Genomic DNA, 17,267 nt, shown 5'->3' with positions numbered 1-17,267 from the left:
TCAGTCTCAAGTCCAGCTGACACTGAAGCTCTTCCTCAGCCTTCAAACTATTGGCACTCCTGAGTGAACTCAGTCCTTCAACCTTTAGTTTTCTTGACCCTTGCTCAGGTGTTTGCACTGGCCCTAAATGAGCCCCAGCAAGAGAAAACATTATTTCCAAGTAGTAACACCTAAAATACACAGCTAGAAGTTCTCCTCTCCAATCTCAGATTTTTCTAAATTGATCTTAATTGGAACCCTTGTCTCAACCTGTAAAATTACTGATTTTAAAGATCTTGCTGCTGAAAGAAAATGCTTTTAAATAGGATGATATTTGAATTCTCTACCCAAGTGATTTTCCACGGCTTTCTATTGCATGCTGAGTGAACAGGAGAGAGCAGATGTGTTTTAGCTGTGATAGCTTCAATCCACTCTCATCTGCCTCCTGAAAGGTAGATATTATAATAACCTGATTAAGCAGAAGGTTCATTGGCAATATTTGCTGCCATAACTCCCTTTTTGTCTCTCTCTCTCTCCTTCGTTTTTCCTTTTTGGCAAGTTCCAGCTTTCGCTTCAGAACATCATAAATTGCAGATAAACACAGTGCAAAACATTTACGACTCCCATAAACAACAAGTAAGGATGTAAAAGCCATATTCTGCTTCCTGTTCAGGATCTGTTTTGTCTCTGGTGCCACAATAATCTGTCTCACTCCCGTGCACAGCAGCTCTGCTAATTGCCCTTAATTGAGACTGGTGGTGGCTGATATGCTCCAGTGGCTTTCTGCTGAGCTTTGCTGGTGTGTGGAGGGATGAGGGAATGCAGCTACAGGAATTAAACCTGCCTGGTGCTGTTTGGACAGTCACAAATTGATGCAGCACGAGAGGCCTCCTCCCTTTATAGGAATATTTCCAGCCTCACATAATTGTTGACAGCTATCTAAAGGTTTTAATATTCCCTTCCTCCTTTCTGCTGCTGAAATGAATATAATGATGAGGAGGCAAATGAGTTTCTTTATGTGGGGACTGGTTTGCCTCAACATTTCTGCTGGGGATTGGGAAATACAGGGATAATAAAAATATTTCCGCCAAGGAAAGTCGATCTTAGCAGGGTTTTACATCCTCCATATTTCCCAGGTGGGCACGTAAAGGAAGGGAGAGACGGTGCCACAGATCCAATATTTCCACTAAAGCACAAGTGATTTCAGCCAAGGGGGATTTGTGTGGATAGGAGGGTTATGAGGGTTCTCAGGAGGAATTTCCTGCTGGAAAGGGTGGTCAGGCCTTGGCAGGGGCTGCCCAGGGAGGTTTGGAGTGCCCAGCCCTGGAGGTGTCCCAGAAAGGCCTGGCCGTGGCACTCAGTGCTCTGGGCTGGGGACCAGGGGGGCATCGGGCACAGGGGGGATCCATGGGCTGGGAGGGCTTTTCCAACCTCAGGGATCCCAGGATTCACTGATTCCATGAGCAGCCTAGCTTCCAGCACTCCAGAAGTCACACGTGTGTATTTTAAGAGAGAGGTTGAGCTCAGCATCACAAATTTACAGAGAAGGGTGAGGATGAAAGGGTGCTCTGACAGGAATACTAAGGCATTGCTAAAGCCCCTGATTTTTTAGCTTAATTTTAAGAAAAAAATGCTCAAAAGCTACAAAAATTCTGAGCTTTCCTAAGATATTTTGATAGATCTCCATCCACGTGTTTATCATTTTCCCCTTGTTTTCTGTTTAGGGCTTATTTTTTATTATTATTATTATTTATGTTAATTTTTATTTTATTTTATGTTATGTTTTGGGTGGGGGGTTTTTTTGGCTTTTGTTTGTTGGTTGGGGTTTTTTGCTTTGGGTTTTTTGGCACTCAGTGCTCTGGGCTGGGGGACAAGGTGGGCATCGGGCACAGGGGGGATCCATGGGCTGGGAGGGCTTTTCCACCCTCAGTGGTTCTGGGATTATGGAGGCAAACCCCTGTTGCCTTCAGTCTTTGAAAAATAGGTTTAAACACCAAGAACACTTCTGCTGATAACAAATTCTCCTTTCCCCTTTTTTCTTCTCTGTGTTGGCTCCTCAATGTGCACTTTACTCATGGCAGCCAGGGAAGTTTGATTTTTGTTGCTGAGCCCCCCTAACTGTGAAATAATTTGATCTTGCTAATCAGATATTGCTTGGGTTTAATTTTACATCCTGCCCAGCACTGTGACAATTAGGGGGAAGATTTTGGGGTGTGCCTTTCTCAGGACCCAGAGAATGAGAGGAATGTTCTCAGCAGGTGTCTGAGCTTGTGACGTGTAACATCTACAGGAGATGCTTCCTAGTGGTGTCCATGATATCTCAGACAGCTCCAAAAAGCCAAAATACAATAAAAGGTATGTTTATATGGAATATCAGAACACAGCAATGAAATACAGTAATACAAATATGAGAAAAACAGAAATTAAAGCCAAAAGTAACCCAGAATTATCCAACTTTTCTCTTCCTGGGCAGCTTCTCCAGTGGGAGACTGTTTGCTGGTGTCCTCCACAAGCAGTAATTGGAGAAGTTTTGCAGCTTCAAAATGATTCATAAATTAATTCAGAGAATAGGTTATCTCACCAGTGGGAAGAGCATTTGAGCTGGCCTAAGTTCCAGTGGCAATTCCTCTGGCATTAAATAACCTTTCTTTCCCTGACAGGCATTAATGGCCTTTCAGGCAGTAACAGGCAGCTTTCCCTGCCATTTTCTCCCTGAGAAAACTCTCAGATTGTTCCCAGTTGTTACAACTGGGTGTAAATCCTGCTCCAGACAGGGTAAAGACACATATTTCATGGAGTCAAAGCCCATTAGAGAGTCAGGTGGTAGAAAACCAAAGCTAAAACTACATGGCTTGGCTTAATCACTCCTCTGTGCTCCAACCTGGTGAGAGAGGTTATATTTGCTGGGGGAGGGTTAATGCCTCTATTTGAGGACAAAACCAGAGATTGGGGGGAGAAAAGTCCTTTTGGATTTCTAAAGGGCAGGCAATTAATTTATCTCCTGGATGTGGCTCTGGGTGCAATCTGAAATCAAACACTTGGGGCACTTTGGGCAGATGGAAATGGCAGGAAATAATCAGGGTATAGTGGCAAGTGTAGAGGGAATAGGCTGCATTAACCAATAATCAAAAAAAAAGAGGGACTTTGAATGTCCCTCAGAGAACAGGGAAAAATGAACTGAAAATTCTGTCATTTCTGAACCCACCTTGCAAAGATTTCTGTGATGATAAAGTGACCAAAGTTACCAATATAATGGTGTGGTAAAAAAGAAAATAAAGTATTCTACACCAAAAGGCAGAGGTGAAAAGCAAAGGCCAAAAATAGGGGGGAAAAAAAATCTTAACAGTTTAAAAGCCACCTCTGTCACTTTGTCTTCAATCAGGATCTCAATTGGCAAAGCTTAATTTTAAAAGTAACAAAGGACTTTTTATGAAGATATGGAGTGGTGGATCAATAGGGAATGGTTTCTCAGTGCCAGAGGGCAGGGATAGATGGGATACTGGGAAGGAATTGTTGGCTGGGAGGGTGGGGAGGCCCTGGCCCAGGTTGCCCAGAGAAGCTGTGGCTGCCCCTGGATCCCTGGAAGTGTCCAAGGCCAGGCTGGACGGGGCTTGGAGCAACCTGGGCTAGTGGAAGGTGTCCCTGTCCATGGCAGGGGATGGGATTGGGTGAGTTTTAAGGTCCCTCCCAACCCAAACCCTTCTGGGATTCAACAAACACCAGATTTGACAATAACAAAAGATATTTCACGTGCCTTGTGTTTGCTTTTTTTTTTTTTTTTCCCGGGGAAGCGATTTTTGCTTTGAAATTCTTTGATATCACTGGCATTTAAAATCAGACTGAAGTTTGGAGAAGTTGTTGCATTTTTTTCCCCCCTGAGAATGAATGTATGTTCAAAATTAGTTCAAATTTGAACAAAAGACAGAAAACTCACCAGGCTTAAGGGAATGAATGAAGGAGGATATGAACAAAGTGGGATATTCTATGTTGTTCAATGCTCAAAAGTACTTGTGCTTTTGTATTTCTCAATTAAGAAATAAATACTCTCAACAGTGAAGGAAAAGAGGTTATAAAAGATATGAGTCTTCCTGTTTTTTCAGAGGTCACAAAGCAGAGAGATGGTTTTTATTAAAGTGTTTTATGCTGTTGGTGTCTCTTTTGAAAGGGTGTGAGAGTTTCCAATGGTCTAATGACTGTCCTGGTTCTGTTTCTAAGATTGCATTAGTTAAGATGATGTTCCTGCCTTCTGTTGCAAAGAAACATGAAAAGCTGGGAAGTTATTAATATTGCTGCCCCAAAAGAGGATTTTATCTGGACAAGTCAGGCAAGATAAATGGGACAGTGCTTAATAAACAGAGATAAAGGTAAAGAATTGCTCTGTTCTTCTCCTGCCTGGTGCTCAGGGGATCTGTCACCTGGAGGTGTCCACTGGGACGTTGAGACAAAGAGCCATCTCCTCTTTCCCTGGCTTTTTTTTTCCTGGAGATGTTATTTGAAGCAACATTTCAATCTCCTATATCCAGATATCTGTGTGGAAAAGAGAAAACTCCAAATGCCAGAGCTCAGGGAGTGTTTGGACAACACTCCTGGTGTGACTCTTGGGGATGGTCCCATGCAGGGCCAGGAGTTGGACTGGATGATCCCTGTGGGTCCCTTCCAGCTCAGGATATTCCATGATTTTTATTTGTTTTGGTTTTTTTTTTTTTTAAATGATAAAATAGAAACGAACTCAAAGCTTGGATGGTTTGTTGGTACAAAGTTTGTTTCAGGGAGAAAAACTGTGAGTCAACAAGAAAACAACAAAACCAAGATATTAGTGAAACACAAACCACTGCATTAAACACAAATTATGGCTTTTAAAGCCTCAGTCATGCAGAAAATACAGCAGTGGTGTCAGAGGGAATTACAGGGTTGAAGGGGGTCATTACTGTGTTTCAGGATCATGTCAAGCCCCTGAAACTCATGTCTGGTCTTTTTCCAGCCTGTGTCATTCAATGATTCTATGATTTAGACATAATATAAATTGCCATAGTGGAGGAGCTCAGCAAAAATGGGCACAAACACACTACTTTTAAATCATTTTCTTCCCAGAAAAATTGTATTCTCCCCATTTAGAGGACAGGGTGGATCTCCAGAGGCATTTCCATGTGCTTCCCATGAGCTATGGGAACAAGGATACAGGGGAAGAGGAGGACTGAAAGCTTTAGGGTTAGCTGTGGCTGGAGGATGTGGACACACAGACATGCACCAAAGTCAGTTCAAAGCTGGGATTTAATTCCAGTAAAGGGGGGGAAAATAAATCCTGATTCTACCTTTGGCATCTCCTAAAGAAAGGAAGCAAAAATACTTTAAGTGATGCATTAATTTTCTTCCCCAGATATCCTTTCCCACTTGTGGGACAATGCTTCAAAGGAGACATGGAGTGAAATCTTTAGGACTGGCTTTGACTTCATAGTGCTGCTGAACTTGCCACCGGTGGAAAATTGGTGTAAAACCAGAAGAAAAGCTGATGCCCCTACTCTGGTCTGGTTTTCCTTTGTTGGCCAGATTTTCCTTAAAATTCCAGAGGTACAATTTAGATAAATATTAGAGAAAGGTTGATTTTTCCCTCTGTAAGGCATCTTTTCCCTGGCCATGGACCTCTACAGTTGTCTGGTTGCATTTAAGAGTCACCACGATCTCCTGTGAAACACAATGCCTTGGGTGCCCCACTTTTGGAAGTGAAAAATCTCCAGGGGTTTTGTCAGAATAAAAAGGACAAAAGCAACGAAAACACAAAGCCCAAATTGTTTTGCTCCCAATTTTGTTTGTATTCCTCTAGATAAATATTATCACAGTACAGTAGCTCTTGTATGAAACATATAACTTGATTTTTAACCCACAGATCACCCTCTGTCTCAAACTTCTCCCAAGAGGAAAATGTTCTTCTGTTATCATGGTGCTAACAGTGAATTATTGGTAGAGTTAAACTGAATCCAGCTGCATCTTCTCTGCCTGAAATGAACACTTTAAAGACATAATTAAGACACAGGTCCTGTACTAGTGAGAAATCCCATCCAGCCCTGAAAACAAACACTGTATTTTTAGGAATGGCAGGCCTGGGATCAGACAGATCCCACACAAATCAAATGCCAAGAAATAAAGCACAACTGCACAGCACAGCTTGAACTGTTCAATGTTTGTTTAGGAATATTGGCTTTGGAATAAAAGGGATAAAAGAAGGTTCTGATCAAAGCTCCAAAGTACTCAAATAACTTTGCAAATACTGCCCTCATTTCAAACTGAGACAGGAGCTCAAGTCCTACTGAAATTCATTGTTCTGAAAGAGTTACCCCTCTGATCAGATGGTCTTATCAAAATGCACGGGGACAAATATATTTCCAGCAGTGATTTCATCTCCAAAAAACCCCTCTTCTAACCCTGCTGACAAACTTCCAGCCTTCAGCATTTGCCAGGGAATGATAACAACTCCCATGGCAGAGACCCTGCAAACACCTTCCTGGATCTTCTCGGCAGCAAATCCCAGACTCACAGGATGGGTTGGAAAGGACCTTCAAGATCATCCAGTTCCAAACCCTCCCATGGACATGGAGGCCACTCACTAGACCAGGTTGTTCAGCCCCATCCCACCATGTTCAGGTGGAGTTCTAGGGTTTTTTGGCTTTGTTTTTGATTTTTCTTTGGGGTTTTGTTTGGTTGGTTTTTGTCTGGTTGGGTGGGGTTTTTTTGTTTGTTTGTTTGTTTTGTTTGTTTTTTAAATACATTCTATTCTTGGTTTTCTTTTTGTCAAGGTCATGATGAAAAAATTGATTCCCCTAAAGCCTGAAAATTTTGTGGAAGAATATGGAACAGCAAAGCTTGTGCTATACAGGTAGCCCTCACGTTGGAATCACCAAACAAGCTTGAGCAGAGAGGAGCAGTTTGCCCCCAAAACTCTGTCAGAGGTGGGCTGGGTTCAGTTTTATTTCTTGGTTGTGTTCTGTGATGCACAACAGGTTTCGTTGTAGGTCATTCACAATTTTTTCCCAACAAATTCCTCCTACTTTCATCTTTCCTGTTCTCCTCCAGTGCCTAAAGGGGCTCCAGGAGAGCTGGAGAGGGACTTGGGACAAGGGCCTGGAGTGACAGGACAAGGGGAATGGTTTCCAGCTGAAAGAAAGTAGGTTTAGATGGGCTATTGGGAAGGAATTGTTGGCTGGGAGGGTGGGGAGGCCCTGACACAGGTTGCCCAGAGAAGCTGTGGCTGCCCCTGGATCCCTGGAAGTGTCCAAGGCCAGGTTGGACGGGGCTTGGAGCAGCCTGGGCTAGTGGAAGGTGTCCCTGCCCATGGAAAGGGATGAACCTTAAGATTCCTCCCCACCCAAACTATCCTGTGATTTCATGATCATTACAATTCTAATCATGATCTCCCGAGCTCATTGATCTCTCTCTGCTTTTCCTCTGCCCTGAGCCAGGAGAAAAATTGTTGAACTCGGGGAGGTGTCCTGGTAAGCTCGAAGGGAAGAGCCGTCTGCTTCCTCATAACCAGCTGTCCACTTTATCCTTAAAAACCCCACTTCTTTCTGTGCCTGCCAAAGATTAGGAAAATCAACCCTGGACTCAGATGGTTTGGGATCCAGGGTGCACAGTGCTGCTCTCACAAGGAGCCTCATTTTTCTCCGGAAACTTCTTTTTTGATGAGTTCATTTCGTGTGTCAGACACTTTGAAATGAAATGTCTGGCTAAATACCTGAAGCCTTACTCCCAAAGAGGGGAGAAATGCTAATAATAGAACAGATTAGGTTGGAAGGGATCTTAAAGCTCATCCAGTCCCACCCCCTGCCATGGGCAGGGACACCTTCCACTAGCCCAGGGTGCTCCAAGCCTCATCCAGCCTGGCCTGGGACACTTCCAGGGATGGGGCAGCCACAGCTCCTCTGTATTCCCAACATTCCTAAGGCTATTTTTACATCTTAGTTGGTGTTTCCTTTTCATCTTTGATCACCTTGTATGGAGAACAAAGTAGGGACATCCCCAGTGTGTCCTGTTGCCTCTGGTGTCACTGGGACCCTGCTTGATTTAGATCCTGTGAGCAACTATGACAAAGGTGGTCAGCAGACCAAATTTTGAGTATGGTCCCTGTTTTGAACTTCACTCCTCCTCTCTTGGCTATTGTTCTTTCAGCTCAGTTCAGCTCACACCTGAAAAACAACCACGGATTGAAGGATTTTAATCCCACCCTGGAGTCATTCAGATCATTTTAGCTGCAGTTTCCTCTCTGCATTAGGCTGTAAAAATAAGATGCACAGAAGTTTTGGGTTGCCCTCCCAAGCTCTCCGCTCCTGCCCTGCCTTTGGTTCATGGTTGGGTACTTTTCTCTCTTTAGCAGAGCACAGGGTCATGCAAACAGCCCCAGCCATCCCTCATGCTGACAGGCCTTTCACCCCTACTCAGCCTTGATATTATTTATATTCTGGAGGGCAAATGAAACTCTTTTTTCAGCTCTTTTATTCCAGATGAGGTCCTGCATTTGTCTGAAAGGAAAGATGCAAAATACCTTCGTTAAAATACCCCAAATACCTCTCCAAACTCGGGTATTGTTTTCAACCGCGTGATAAAAGCCCGACCTTCAAATACTCTGAGGAGCACAGGGGCTGTCGAGGGGTGGGGAGGGATGGGATGAGCCCCAGTAACCCAGTCCCTGAGCTGGCTGGACTGGGAGACCCTCTGGGTGCTCCTTATTGCCCAGGTCACCCCCCAGGGGCACGGGCTGCACTGGGGGAGGAAGGGAAGAGCATTTGGGGGTCACATGAGATTCATGGAACATTCAGGAAAAGGCTGTGAGCTTGCTGTATATTTGTAAAGCACGGGAGGTATTTCTTGTCTTGTTTTTCCATGCAGTGGGAAGAAAGGGGGGGAAAAAAAAATAAGGTTTGTTTGCTTCTGAAGAGCTCAGGGCTCCTCGGATAACGAGCTCTTCCAGTCTATTTGCATCTGTGCAGGCAGCTGTGCCAGGGCTCTGCAGTCTGTCGTACAACCAAGATCACATTTCTCAGCCTGCCAAGCTCTAAAAATGAGAAACACCACCAGCACAAGGACCCGGAGAGAGGAAAACAAGCCACTGTAAATCCACAAAGCCGAGGAGGATGGAGGAGGGGGGGAAAGGAGGGGATTTGCATGTTGTGAACACAGGGTGCTGTTCCCTGCCCCGGGCTCTGCGATGCAGAGATCACCCTGCAGAGAGTTCGCGGTCGTAAAAGGGAGCAAACGACAGCTCTGAGGGCACAGAGATAAATCTGCATCAGAAATAAGGGAGTGCTGAGAGATAGAGTTGAGATATATCCGGGCGTGGAGTGTGTAATAAATCCCGGCAGGATTCTCGCGCTGGATGTGTGCGCTGGTGTGGGAACAGCTGACAGCGGGAAAGCCTCGGGAGCCACGGAGCTATTCATTGCTGATAACAGCACGGGGAAACGCAGCTTTTGTCCCTGCCAAACGGCTCCTTTTACACCGCAAAATAACCGGGGTCAGCCAGTTCGAGATGCTTTTGTTTAAACAACAGCACTTGGAGCCAGGGTACACACACACACACACACACACACACACACACACACACACACACACACACACACACAGAGAGAATCCCCAATTCCTGCGTGTGTGACAGCCCTGCTGATGAAGCAGCCCTGCAGAATTTAAGGGAGGCACATCCAGCATCACTCTAATCAAATGATGGCAGCAGCTTTTTGCTGGTGGAACTCATAAAGCTTCCATTCAGTGTGGGTTCTGTTTGACAGAGTGCTGGACCAGGGCTGAAAGTTTTCAGGAAGGCAATGGGAAGGTGAGGACGCAACACTGAAGTTGTTTGTCCCATCTGGATCTTATCACTTCCATTTCCTGCCTATATAACCTTTTCTTGATGAATATATTATACAAATGCACTCCTCAAACTGCTGTTTGACACATCAGGCCTTTTGATGCTTTCTGAGCTGTTTGACTCCTTCACCTTTCCATGAAAATTGCAGAAGGAGCACCACAGAACAGGAGCAGGGAGGGAAGGAGGCTTTGAAACATCTCTTGCCTTCCTGAGTCCTCTGTTAGCACTGGAGCTTCAGCCCCAGGTGCAGCTGGCACAGGATGAAAGGCAGTGGAGCCCCAAAGGACTGTGCCATGGGAGCAGGGACTGGGATGGATGGGCAGCAGCTCTTCCCTGCATCTTCCCACTCTGCATTGGGAAGCACCACTGGTCCAACTACCACCATGTAAACCACAGAATCACAGGTTGATTTAGGTTGGAAGGGATCTTAAGGATCACCCCTTTCCACCCCCTGCCACGGGCAGGGACACCTTCCACCAGCCCAGGATGCTCCAACCTGGCCTTGGGCACTTCCAGGGATGGGGCAGCCACAGCTTCTCTGTATTCCTAATATTCCTGAGGCTATTTTTACGTCTTAGTTGGTGTTTCCTTTTCCTCTTTGATCATCCTGTATAGAGAATAAAGTAAGGAAATATGATAAGAGGGACATTCCCAGTATGTCCTATTGCCTGTGGTGTCACTGGAACATTGGTGTGATTTTAGATCCTGTTAGAACTGTGACAAAGCTGGTCAGCAGACCAAATTTTGAGCACGGTCCCTGTTTTGAGCTTCACTCCTCACTTGATTAACAGCCTTTCAGCTCAGTTCAACTCACACATGAAAAACCACAGTGGATTGAAGGATTTTAATCCCACCCTGGACACATTCAGATCATTTTATCTCCAACCTGGCCTTGGACACTTCCAGGGATGGGGCAGCCACAGCTTCTCTGAGCAATCTCTGCCAGGGCCTCCCCACAACCAGGAATTCCTTCCCAATATCAATGTAAACCCACTCTCCTTATGTTTGCTGACACTCATAAAAGCAGAGGAGCTGTACTGGATAAGCTGAGCTGTTCACCCTGAGGGTCCCTCTCATGGCAATGACTGAGAACAACTTGACTCATTATTCCCTCTGTTCTGAGGTACCAATTCCCCTCTGCAGACAAGGCCTCTGAGCAGCTGACAGTCTATTAGGGGAATTTATTAGGGCTGTGCACTTCTTTTTTGGGAGAAACCACATGGAAATATTTGCTTTTATTTACTTTTATTTACATTCAGCCCTCACAGTTCATTTGCATAGGGAAAATACACACCAGAGGCAGCCCTGCAGCCAATTTTCCTCAGTGGCAGGTCACAAGCATCTCATAAAGTTTAGTGTCACGGGGAGATATGACAGGGTATTTCCTACACTGGGGACAGGTCAGGAGGCTGAGAGATAATAACAGCAGCTTCCAGCTATCAAGAGAGCTCGGGTTATGATGCAAATAATTGTAGCTGCCATTATCTTTGAAGCCAGATGTTTGCAGAGAAAAACAGCATATCACTACTACTTCTAAAAAGACTTTTTTCCCCCCACGTTGTAATAATTCAGCTGAGAATGATATGACTGAGTTGAAATATGAAAGGGGAAAAAGCCATTTCTGTAAATGACAGGAAGGATTAATATAATTCATCTCCTATTTGCTAGTGGTCTTGTGTTGTCAGGATGTGCTAGAAAGTACACATAAATGGAAACAAATTGCAAATTATTTCAGCAATATTCTGTCAGGTGAACCTGATATGAAAACTCCTAAGTAAATCACCTGGCATGTTTATAAAATAACCCTGCAAACAAACAAACAAACAAATCTCAGTGGAGGCAGCTTGCAGCTGTTTTATTACACTGATAAATGGGGGACAGGACTCTGGAAAAGCAATGAGGCACCAGGCACTGAGTTTGCATGGAACGTGTTCCCAGAGTGGGGAAAAAAGGGCAGCACATTCCTCCCAGTGCTGAGGGTGGAAGTGGGACACGTCCAGCTGAAGGTGGAGAGAACTGAAAGGCAAAAAAACCCTAACAAAGAACGTCCCCAAACCTCTTCCCTCTACCAAATGTCCACAAACACGGGGACATTAAACCTTTGGGAATGTTCTCCTCGCTGGATATTCCATACTCACCAAGCCAGATCTGTTCCTGTGGGCTTGATGATCTTGGAGGTCTTTCCCAACCTTAATGACTGGTTCATTGGCCACCCTCTGCCCTGAAGGGACAACTGGGAAAATCTGTGTCCTTGGGTTCTTCATGGGTGGCTCTGGAGACCCCCAGGCAGTGCCTGAGGCACGAGGGAAACACTTGGATACTTCTTGGTCACACAGATTTCAGTTGAGGGACAGCCTTGGGATCTGCTATCCCAGAAAACTTACTTATCAGTCCTAAGGCTCTGGTTGCAAGAGTTCTCATGGTAGGATGTCACTTCCCAGCTCAGTCCTTAAAGGCATCCCTTGGTTCTTTCTACACCAATCTCAAGACTGTTGTGTTGTTCTCCATCATCTTCATCGTAACAAATAATTGAGGAATGTGACATTCTATCAAACACTTTGCTGAGGTCAAGATATTTTACTGCATTTCCTGATTCTGAAATGGAAATAAATCAGAGAGATGCAGCAACCAACAGTTCATCAAAAGCTTCACCATTCTGCACCAACACCAGGAATTATTTCAGCAGTGCTTGAACTGAGGTTTAACACACATGCCCTCCTTGAGTCTTATCATTTTCTTTCTTGACCATTACTCTGAACAGTTTTCTTTTGGAATTACCCATTTTGTCTCTCTCCTGTCTTCTTTCACAGCTTTTTCCTGCACTTTGACCAAGGTGTGCAGTCCCAGTTGCAGTGATAAAAATAACTGAGGTATTTTAGGTCAGGGGTGGAGCAGTTCTGAAGCTGTTTGCAGACACTGCCATGGTACCTCCTCATGCTGGACAAGACTGAGCATGAAAGTTGAACTTCCACCTCTCCTTCCCCAAGCTGGGATGGTCATTGCTTCAGTGACCAACATCTTGGGGCTCATGTGCTCTAAATTCTCCAAATCCCAAACTGAAAATTGTAGACTTTGGTAGGAAAAAAAAAAAGAAAACCCCACAAGTTTTCAAAGCAGAAGTGTCAGGTTTGTTTTTTGTTGTTTTGGTTTGGTGGTATTTTTTCCCTCAGAATGGCTCCAGTTTTGTCCAAACTCATTTTTCCCTCTGCTGCCTGGTTTCAATTTCATCATTTGTGATGAGAAGTTTCAACATCTTTTAAAAATAAGAAAAGTCACGGGTTTTGTTTTTTTTTTGCTGCAACTCCCACACACTAATTTATTTGTAAGACATTCCAATGGCTGCTGACAAAAAACAATAAATTACAAAGCAGTCATTATTTTAATGACTTATTTAGGGAGTTACACAATCAGAAATCATGTGTGACCCCCAAGGGAGGAATTATTCCAAGTCCTCTGAGGGCTGTTTCATTGCCCAGCTGAGGTCTCTGGAGCTGCAAATCCCCAAATTATTTCTAAACTAAAGATCAGATTTGACTGTCCTTTGCAATTGTTGATGCTCCTATTGGTCTTAAATCCCTGGCATGGATTTGTGATTGAAAAGTGTCTCTAAAAGTGCAGCTAGAACAGGAAGGTGTCCTTATAAAACCCAGCAGCTCACAAAGTTTTCTCCCTGATTTTAGTCTGACAGTTTTGACACCATCAGAGTGGGTTCTGTTGTTACTGCAGCTAAAACAGGAACAAATTGAAAGTTTTCCATGGTTTTCTGGATGTCTCCAAACAATTCCCAGTGCAGAAAGAGAAACACTTAGTTCAATGACTATGGGCAGGAGGGAAATTCAGGTGCCTTTTTGATTTTTAACAGCATCCTGTGCTCTGCTTCCGACCTTACTAGTTGTTCCACCAAAGGTGGAAACCTCTGGAAGTGGGAAATGACTTTAAATGTCACATGTGACCGACAATGACAAATCTCTGGTTGGCTGTAGCTCAGTGCCAGCCCCTTGCAGGGCTCAGATCCTGGGGATTAACCCTCTGAGGGGTCAGGATTGGGCTGGATCTGAATCAGAAATATGTATTTTAGCCTTTGGCTGTACAAACATCAGTATACAAATACCTTGTTAGTTAATACCTTCATTAATGACGTTGGCAAAGGACACCTCAGCAGGTTTGCAGGTGACACCAGGATGAGGGTGCAGGGACACACCTGGAGGATGGGGACAACCAGAGGGACCTGGACAAGCTCAGGAAGTGGCCCTTTGGAATCTCATGAGGTTCAACAAGGCCAAGGGCTGGTGCTGCACCTGGGTCGGGGCAACCCCTGGGATGGATCCAGCCTGGGGATGAACAGATCAATCCCAGCTGGGGATCAATCCACCTGGGAGAAGGCCCAGGGGGTGCTGGTGGGGCAGAGGCTGGACATGGCCCAACCCAGCCCCCCCCGTGCCCTGGGCTGATCCCCCAGTGTGGGCAGCAGGGCAGGGGGGATTCTGCCCCTCTGCCCCTCAGCTGAGACCCCCCTGCAGAGCTGCTCCAGCCCTGGGGAACAGCACAGCAAGGACATGGAGCTGCTGGAGAGAGTCCAGAGGAGGCACCAAGATGAGCAGAGGATGGAGCAGCTCTGCTGGGAGGAAAGGGGAGAGAGTTGGGATTGTTCAGCTTGGAGAGGAGAAGCTTTGGGGTGACCTGACTGTGGCCTTGCAGGACCTGAAGGGGCTCCAAGAAAGATGGAGAGAGACTATGGACAAAGGATGGAGGGACAAGACAAGGGGAATGGCTTCCCACTGAAAGAAAGTAGTTTTAGATGGGATATTGGGAAGGGATTCCTGGCTGGGAGGGTGAGAAGGCCCTGGCCCAGGTTGCCCAGAGAAGCTGTGGCTGCCCCTGGATCCCTGGAAGTGTCCAAGGCCAGGTTGGAGCAACCTGGGCTAGTGGAAGGTGTCCCTGCCCGTGGAACCAGATGATCTTTAACATCCCTTCCAACACAAACCACTACATGATTCTTTTATTCTACCAGACATATTTATGTGTACAAGCAGCAATATGAAGAATAGAGATGAGGTAGAGTCACCACTGAACTGTACCCAGCATTCAAGCATAACAAAGACTGATTTAAAGGGCTCCTCGGTTGTCTTTTCAGGCATTATAGTATCTACTCTTTGAACAAGAAGACAGATACAGTTGCCCTTTAGCTGGTTAATCTGTAGATTTATAAAAAGTTAAGGAACTGCCTTCATCTAATCTGGTTAATACTACCATTTTTCTATGATCATATAAGGATTTATATTTTCTCTTCATTATCATTATCAATAATATTTTTACTAATGCTAGTATATATTATTAGATACTATACTATTGCCATTATTGCTTCTGTGCTGGTGTCATCTCAAACCCCAAAGGAGACTGGAAGCTCACAGAGTCATCATGACTGGATTTCACCAACTCAGAATAAGACAATAAGGGTAAAAGTGCCATAGAAACTTTGTAAACTAAATAGATGCTACTAGATAAAAACCAGAAGCAATTTGCCCTGACTCAAAATGAAGGTCTCTGGAAGTCTCTGGGACTGTTGATCTGGAATGCTTCTCAATTTTCCTAATTCTTTTGCAGTTCCTTTAAATAGCCCATTTTACACCTTGCTTTGAAAGGAAATGTGCAGATATAGAGTCATGGAGTCACAGAATCATTAATTGAAAGCCCTCCAAGGTCATTAAATCCAAGCTTTGCCTGATGCCCCCCTTGTCCCCAGCCCAGAGCACTGAGTGCCACGGCCAGGCCTTCCTGGGACACCTCCAGGGCTGGGCACTCCAAACCTCCCTGGGCAGCCCCTGCCAAGGCCTGACCACCCTTTCCAGCAGGAAATTCCTCCTCCTGTCCAACCTGAGCCTCCCCTGGCACAGCTGGAGGCCGTTCCCTCTCCTCCTGTCCCTTGTTCCCTGGCAGCAGAGCCCGACCCCCCCTGGCTCCCCCCTCCTGTCAGGTTATCCAGCTTGGAGGAGTGAATTCAGGAGGCAGGGTGGAGCAGTCTCTTTGTGAAGCCCCTCTACCCTGGCTCTATATCTGACTCTGACAGCTGAACAAACGCAGGATGACAATTATTTCTTGTTTTACTCCGTTGAGCACAAAGTCTCTGAGCGTGGCCTTGTCCCTGATCATCCTTGTGCCATCAGCAAGATGTGTCCCCTCCTTGCTTGATCTCCCCACAGACAGCTCCCAGCTCTATCACCTGATCTGCTCTTGAACTGTATCAAATAGCTCCCAACGTCTTCCCTTCCAATCAAGTCCCTTTTTTCCCCCCATCCTGACTCAACAGGAGAAGTGGAAGATGTTTCAAGCGACGTTAATAGAGCCCCATTTGGTGCTTACATCCTATATTAAGGTATCAAACACAGTTTAACACTCCAAATATCTCCTGTCTGGCAGCCAGGAAATTATGCCATAATGTTAATGCACATGGCCTTATTAAATTTTGCCTCTGTAATAGACAATCTGTTCTAAGGCAAAGAGAAGAGCAATATATCACAGATATATCACAGATATTACACCCCAGCACTGCAAAGATAAAATTTCAAATATACGCTTATGGGTCTACTATCTGAGGCTCTTTATTTGGAATATCTTTATTAAATAACTTTATTTCTCTTGCAAATAAACCAAGAACTCAATAAACCATTACAGGCAGAGAGAGCAGGCACCTGGGGAAAGGGAACAGGAGGGAGAAAATCACGAGGAATAAATACCATGTGCACAATCAGTGTAAAATCCCACGAAAATGGGGCAATCCTGCCTCTCTTCTGCCTGCAGCCACCTCTTCCCACTGCTCCACACACTTACCTGGGCCCAGTGGGGCAGATCAGTTCACTGACCTGATTGAAACTTAACTCTGGAGGGGGAAAAATTGCTTTCCACCGACTCCTGGAACACATCTGAGTGGGTATTTTAACCATCACAAGGAAATAAAGGACAGAGCCAAGGGAGTGGTGTAGAGGGGGAAGAATCCATCAGCTGGTTGTGAAACTCTGCTGCAAGGAAACACAGTCAGATTTAGGAAAGTCCTCAACAAAACCAGTGGAAACTTGAAATTTGTGTTTTGCCAGTTTCAAGTAGTTTAATACAGCAAAAAAAAAAAGCGCCCACATTTCCCAGAATTACTCCTTCAATTTTATTTTGACTTTCAAGGCAAAATATTTCTTTATTTGTGTGGAATTGAGGCCCTCCTTAGAAATCCACCTCAGAGAAACTTTACTGCTTTGCCACTTCTGCATTTCCCAGAGCCCCTCAGGAGATGCAAACATTAGAAATTAGCCTGTGCCATCTCCAGGGTAGCATTTCCATATTTATATTGTCCATATTTATAGATATAAAAACTTATATTTCCTGAGACTCACATAGCAACCTGAGCGAGGCAAGTCCAACCATTCCCAAAAAGAGGGAGAAA

The sequence above is a fragment of the Chiroxiphia lanceolata genome, chromosome 9, assembly GCF_009829145.1.
Source record: "Chiroxiphia lanceolata isolate bChiLan1 chromosome 9, bChiLan1.pri, whole genome shotgun sequence".
NCBI classification, from domain to species: Eukaryota; Metazoa; Chordata; class Aves; order Passeriformes; family Pipridae; genus Chiroxiphia; species Chiroxiphia lanceolata.
Note: the sequence above shows the minus strand (reverse complement) of the source record.